Below are 7127 nucleotides of genomic sequence, written 5' to 3' on the forward strand. Positions count from 1 at the left end.
TGTCGGAGGAAGGTGTTGTAAACGGCTTTGTGTAGAAGTAGGAGCACGTACACCTCCGGCCTTATCGCTCTCCGTAATGGGGTGGATTCGTAACTTCTAAGCCCTTTTCTTCGGCTACGCTATATTATTTTAATTATCGTGCTCTCCATACACAAAGAAAGACAGCAGAATAAACAATACACTACACTAAATGGATATTGAAAGGTGAAATTTGCATACTCCTCATGAGACAAACACCGGAAAAGGAATAACAGACGAATTGATGTTACCTCGTCTTTCAAGCCCACCCAACCTTACCACAGAATTTATCCTACAAAATAACAACATTTGCGACTGTGGTCCCATATGTGGGATAGCTTTTCCCCCTTTACCTTACATGACTTCAGAGTCAAACAGAGACATCATCTACTCTATAAGAGCCATGACTTTATTCATGATTAAAACAATTCAGATTTAACAAACTATCTAGCATAACTTATAACAAAAAAACTGCATATGTGCTTTTGACGACGCAGTTAAAATATAACTAAATGACATGAGTACGATCTAGTTTTGAATTCGGTATGTAAAACTAGAGTTCATAAATGTAGAATAAAATGTAATTTGTGTATATATCTATGTACATATCAGGGTATTCATAACAAAAAAAGAAATTACGCAGTTAAAGATTAACAACATGAATGTATCTGAGTAGCAAAACGATACGAAACAGATGCTTTTGAAATAGATATTGTTTTAGAGTTTCCAATAGCCAATATGAAATTTCTCATTCGTATTACAATAACAATGTTGATATTATTAAAAGAGTTTAACGGTTATCACTTACTCATTTGTTGTTGTGCTGGTGCTCATCCCACGACGAAAGGCCTTTCGAAGAGACTTGCTGCAGTAAGAGATGTCGATATATTTAAATGAATTTCTTTTTGGCTGTCGGTTCTACTTCTCCGCAACAATGTTGCTAAACATGTTTACAAGATTCAACACCCGCAACACGCTTATGGATTTACGCTTAGCAATTCAAGATACATGCGTTGTTCTATCAACAATTAGCCAATCACACAACCCAGTATTCCGTTAATGATGAGAACAAACAATTGGAATGTTTGTATGTCACACTCAAATCTATGTTATGGCATTTGTGTATGATGATTGTGTGGTTGCCTTTGTTGGGGAGATCGTTTGTTAATAAAAAAGAAATAGAATTGAACGGGGTATAAAATCGCCAGCCTATGAATTTACAACCAATGAAATATTAACGATGACGTCATTGAACACTTAACACGTCAGGTAGATAATAAATTTTGATAATTCTTTATAATTACACAGCAAATCACTGTCAATCTAAAACAAATCTAATTCCATGGAATGATGGTAAATTCATATTCTGGGGATTTCGCACTTAGATTTCACAATTTGGTTGGGAATACTTAATTACACTTATACTGATCACTAATCAACTTTTGCTGGTCTGGCACGCTGCCTTCAGTGCTGTTTTATTGTTGCCCAATTCTCAGAGGGGTTACTTATGGAAATTGCACTATGGTCAAACACAAACTCCAGACACGTTCTTCCAATTAGATCATTAATATAGCTTCTGGCACTTTTCGATAAGGATGAATCACAACGTTGTAATAGGCTCTTGATTCGTGTTATTTGTTCCTTTATAGGCAATAAAATTACAGGCTGCGTGGTCGCACTTATTTCTTGAATCACAGATCGACAATAAATGAGATTCCGTTGACGATCAATGTAACATGAACAAATAACCAAACTTGGTGTTGACAGAAAACCAGTATTTTTATTGCTTGTTAATTCTCTGCCAGCGAATACTTGCACAAGCTACCAGGTGCCGATTCTAACAAGGGGGAATGAGAAAAATTTGATTCTCAATTAAATTGAGACTAATAATAAAACATATGGCAAAATATTACCGATTGTACGAAAGGGCACCAGAACGAATAGAACAAAAATTGTTGTTGATGACGTGAAGTAGAGGTGAATGATTATATATGCAATCTTGTCGCTCACAGATGTGTAGATTTCTGGTGATTGAAATAATCTAAATAATAAAATGCAATCGTTTGTGAGCCACCATCAAAACTTAATAAAATCAGTTCGGCACAACTTACCATGCCTTGAGTAAGGCCAAGATTAAAAAAAAAAAAAAATATTAGTGTGTAAAACTATATTACAATTAGATCAGAATTAGACTTTATCAACGACTGTGAACCGTTCCTCCGGAATGGATGACGACAAAATGGTCGAGAACAGGAAGTTTTACAAACTCCTTAAGTTAGGTGACATATTTCTGAGCAAAAGCAAGTAACAATGAAACAGGTGCAATTAACCATAAGCTGATAAATAGCCAAGTTAATCATCCAAAATACTACAACCAGATGGCGGTAGAGATGCTCGTTAACATTTTGTAACGAGTTTTGTGGTTTGAAAATTAAGCAAGGCAATAAGCTGGTTGAATGATAACAAAAAAGGGGAAAAATACACAATTCTGGCAAGCGCGACACTACAAAAATATAGAGTACAGTCTCGATTATCCGGACACTCGTTAATCCGGACAACGCGGTAATCCGGACACTTAAATTTTTTACATTGTAGACTCGGTAATCCGGACATCTCATATTTTTCGTACCTCGATAATCCGGACATCAAAATTTGTTCCTATCTTTAGCATTATATTCTTATTTATTTCATTGACGTTTTCGTTCTTAGCAATAGCAATTGGTGTAAAAATAAGAAAAATTAAGTTTTTCAAAGCTTTCGGTCCACATCTCGTCTTTCTGGCTAGCCACTGTTGACACAGTTATACAGTCAATATGGAATTAACTATTTGAATCTGTCGAATGATTTATCTATCCTTCAACCATAGATGTCTAACTGGGATAAGTGTTGAGTAGCCTAGTTCCCTTAAAAATCGATGTTGGGTGTTCCTTGCCTATAAAGGAATTAGTTCTCTAGGCCTCCGATTAGTGAGAAAATCCCTTGGAACTGTGTAATGTAATCCAATGATATTCTATCTAGAAACATCTATCTAAAACATTTAAAGCGTTGGTATTAATAGCTTAGTTTTTAGATTTTTTAGATTCTCAAACTCATATTTTGAGATACCGACAAAAATCAGCAAAATTATGAATACAAAGTTTAAATAAAAGTTAACAGCACTTTTGCTATAGGCAGAATTTAACCACTACTTTTTGAGTACTAACTTGTTGGAAAATATCGTCAATTTCCGAAATTATAAACAATTTAATTTTACCGATTTTTTCGGTAAAGCAAAAAAATGAGTTGGATAATCGCACTTAACCATAATGAGATGAATGCATTTGAATTCTGAATTTATATCTCAGGTCGTAAGAGACTCATGTCCCATGGACACTGAAAATCAATATGTGTACATGCGCTACGAAATGTATATCCTTGAAAAAAATGGACATTACTATACAACAAATGTAAAGAATTTTAAGACTACAAAAATATACAGGAAATGCTACCTAAATTACGCTAAAATTAAGAAGTAAATTTGGTAGCCAGGAAAGCTGCTTAAAATGGTCTCAACCCGTGATATTTGCTTAATATGAATTCGGTTACCTTGGATGTCAGTTTATTATCAAGGAAACCTCCGATATTAATGATTTTAACTTACAAACTTATGTGTTTTTGTGACTACTCGGTAATCCGGACAATTCGATAATCCGGACATCGCCGAAACATGTGGTGTCCGGATTATCGAGACTATACTGTATATACTTTATAGGGTATCCGATGAATATTTCGATGTGTTACAAACGGAATGACAAATTTAATTGTACCCTCCTTATTATGGTGGATAGTATAAAAACGAAGGTCGCGAGGGCCTTCCAAAATCGGCCGTTGTGCCAGAAAAAGATTAAGCCGTGCGTAAACGGTAAAGTACCAAATTTCAGCCATTTCAGTGTGATAATGAGGCTAAAACCTCCAAAATACCGAAAATCTGGTGGTACCGTTCTATTGGGGCTATATCAAAACGTGGACCGATGTAGCCAATTTGCAATACCAAACAACGTAGGAGTAATAGAAACTTTCATACAGACGGACATAGTTATATCGACTTAGAATTTTACCCTGATCAAGAATATATATATGGTAACATGGGGCGCCTTCGCCACGTTTTTGTTCAAAATGTTCTCATATCGACATCATTAAAGTTTTTCCAAATATTATTTTTGGTAAGAATATTAGCATGTCTTGACTATAAGTTTTGATATATAAATGATTATAATTTTGTTTTTAAAATATTATTTTTGAGAATTTACAAAATGTCTTAAAATTGGCGAAGCCTCCCCACCCATGGGGTAGCTTCGCCATCGACATAGGACATATATCAACGGAGTCTAAAACTGGCATTTACTATACTTCCTCCCCAAATATCAAAATTTTTTTTTTTTCGTGTATTTTTATTGTGGAATATTAACATAAAAGGAACACGTTTTCTATTTAATAATCAAAAATGATTCTAAAATTTACAAAAAGAAACATATTCTAACCGTTAATTGAAGTAGGTACGTTGAATTTAGGCATAAAATTAGATAGGTTTAGCACAATATTTGATTTCAACTTCACATTATAGCGTGGTATATCAATAGCATAAACAATTTAAGTTAAACCTGGCATATTTCTCACATTAACCCACAACACCCCTATCATGGCGTAGCCGCCCCACCCCCTACGTAGTTCATAATATGAATATATTGATATTTATAATTACTTTTATCATACAAATTATTTGGATTTATATTCTTCAGTAGTTGTCTATTAACGGTATAAAATATAATTTTGCTATCACAAAAGGTATACAAGTTATCACAAAATATACCTACCATGAATATTTTTCGCAATACACTAAAAACATGAAACCGCGTGCATCAGCAATCATATATTTGATAGAAGTTTTTGGGAGATGAAAGATCTTCGTTAAACTCACAATTTTCCCTTTAACGGCATTTTTGTAGCAGTTATAATTATCAAGAAAATCGGTGCTGGCGAAGGCGCCCCAGTGGTGAAGCCGCCCCATGTTACCATATATATATATAAAAAAATGATTTTTTTCTCGTTAGATGCAGCAAAATTGGACAATCGCTCAAAAAGTGGCTCTTGTGGGTTGGTGCAAAGAAATCGTGAATAAAAACGATCGTTGTGCTACAAACGACGTTCATAAGATTGTCACAGATGACGAATCTTGGATCTTTTCGTATGAACCCGAAACAAAACATGAATCGACCTTTTAGGTCTTCGAAAGCGAGCCAAATACAACGAAAGTTGTTCATGTAAGAAATACTTCGAAGCAAATGATCACCTGTTTCTTCAGCAAAACTGAACGTGTGGCGACTATACGGCTTCAGAAATGTAGGACGGTTAATTCTGAGTGGTACACTAGAATTGGTTTGCCAGTAGTCTGCTGAGAAATTCGAAAAAAAAACAAGGGAAGGCAAATCATTTTGCATCATGACAATGCGAGCTCTCACACATCGATTCAAACCAGCGCTTGTTTGACCGGACTTGGAATTGATGGGTCATCCCCCGTACAGCCCTGACTGGGGATCCAAAAATTTTATTTGATTCCAGCATATCAAGAAAGAAAGTCGTGGACAACGATTTTGGTAGCCAGAGATGCTGTAAAAGCATTCAAAAACCATGTTTTGGAGGTGTCTAAATCGGAGTGGAGAAAGGCATTCAACAATTGGTTTGAGCGCATGAAAAAGCGTATAAATCATGCTGGATGCTACTTTAGAAAACAATAAAACTATTTTTGATAGTAAATATTCGCGTTTTCATTGTTAGTCCTGATAGTTATGGTCCAGGCCTCGTGTGAACATTGTAGTTTCAGAATCCGCGAAAACTTCCCAGATTTATGCACCTTTCATTTAAAGTTAATTCAGGCGCACCGTGCACAGTAAGTACGAAAAATCGTTATTGTTGTTCTGGATCTGTGATTTTGACCAATGTGCGTCGGGTACTTCCCCAATGGCATTTGGGAAAGGCTGAGCTCCTAATTAACCAATCTTACTTTTTCCGCCAGAAGAATGTGCAAATATCCGCCACCTAATCTACGGCCACTCTGGTCACCAAATGGACTGCAAAGATGAACACAGAACGGAATATCCTTGCCGATGTTAGTTCACGTGATTTAGGAACGGAAGAGAAAACGCGATAGGTCGTCTGTAATAAGCTATGTGGCGCCAGTGTAGTCTGCGAATCCAAACCTGCCAGAACGCTGTCTGAAAGCTGTTACAATGTGCCTCCATATGTTACCAATGAGGAGACTAATGTCGTTCCAGTACGGCAACACACAGCATACTGTCGCTGCAGTATTTGCGTAGGTGTTACCCGGGTGGAGTATCATTCTAATCACCATATGCTACCCACCAATCTCCCAGGCATGTCACGAAGGATCTTCCTGATGTAGAGAGATATCCAACGTTACCCGAGAGAAACCTTAGATCAACAAACTTATTAAACCGATGTGAACCGATTCACACAGATTTCCGACTGCATCTGCCACAAAAGATTTCGTGTGAATATGGTCATCGGCGTACATTCCCCATATTTTGCTGCTGAAAAACGTCAGCTGCACAACAAACCAGAGTAATTTTGACTCAATAACCTTAGGGTTATTGCAGTCGCATCAATTCTCATATGGCAATGATTGAAGATATATCCGCACGACACTGACATGCCAAATCTACTCATGAAACATCAGTAGCTACATTCCTTTACCAAGACCGGTCCGATCTTTGTACCGTAATATTTCTTTCGTAACACTACTTCGGGATCCTCTTGCGCTATATAAAGTGTAGTTTATGGCATATTTTTGGATTGTTGTGAAAGTTTTTGTAATTGGTTATCTCGCGGCCCCTATTAAAACTGTACATAGTTCCGTGAGCATGCCCACGCTTTCGGACATAATGACCCAAACGCTCAAAATATATAATCGTTTCGCGATAACTATCGAAGGAAATAACTCTACTTCTACGTCTACACTTTAATCCAGTTTATGGTCATATTTCAAAACGTGTTCTAATTTATTGGGAAGAATAGTTGCGATCGTGACTCCAAAATTGTAAGTGTGTTTACTT

The 7127-nt window shown here is 36.3% G+C and overlaps 1 long non-coding RNA gene across 2 annotated transcripts in view; it reads right to left on the bottom strand.

Moving 5' to 3' along the window:
* Positions 1-1805, bottom strand: part of LOC141404766 (uncharacterized) — a 130733-nt gene extending 128928 nt beyond the window's left edge. Inside the window, exons 1-2 of one of the 2 annotated variants that reach the window (XR_012413075.1) lie at positions 1400-1805; positions 827-1161 (exon numbers count right to left, since the gene is read on the bottom strand). This is a non-coding gene — a long non-coding RNA (uncharacterized lncRNA). The remainder of the gene's footprint in view (positions 1-826; positions 1162-1399) is intronic. The other variant, XR_012413074.1, reaches the window with a different exon arrangement.
* Between the last annotated feature and the right edge of the window lie 5322 nt (positions 1806-7127).

The sequence above is a fragment of the Musca autumnalis genome, unplaced genomic scaffold (assembly GCF_047663935.1).
Source record: "Musca autumnalis isolate F117 unplaced genomic scaffold, ASM4766393v1 scaffold_5, whole genome shotgun sequence".
Lineage (NCBI taxonomy): Eukaryota > Metazoa > Arthropoda > Insecta > Diptera > Muscidae > Musca > Musca autumnalis.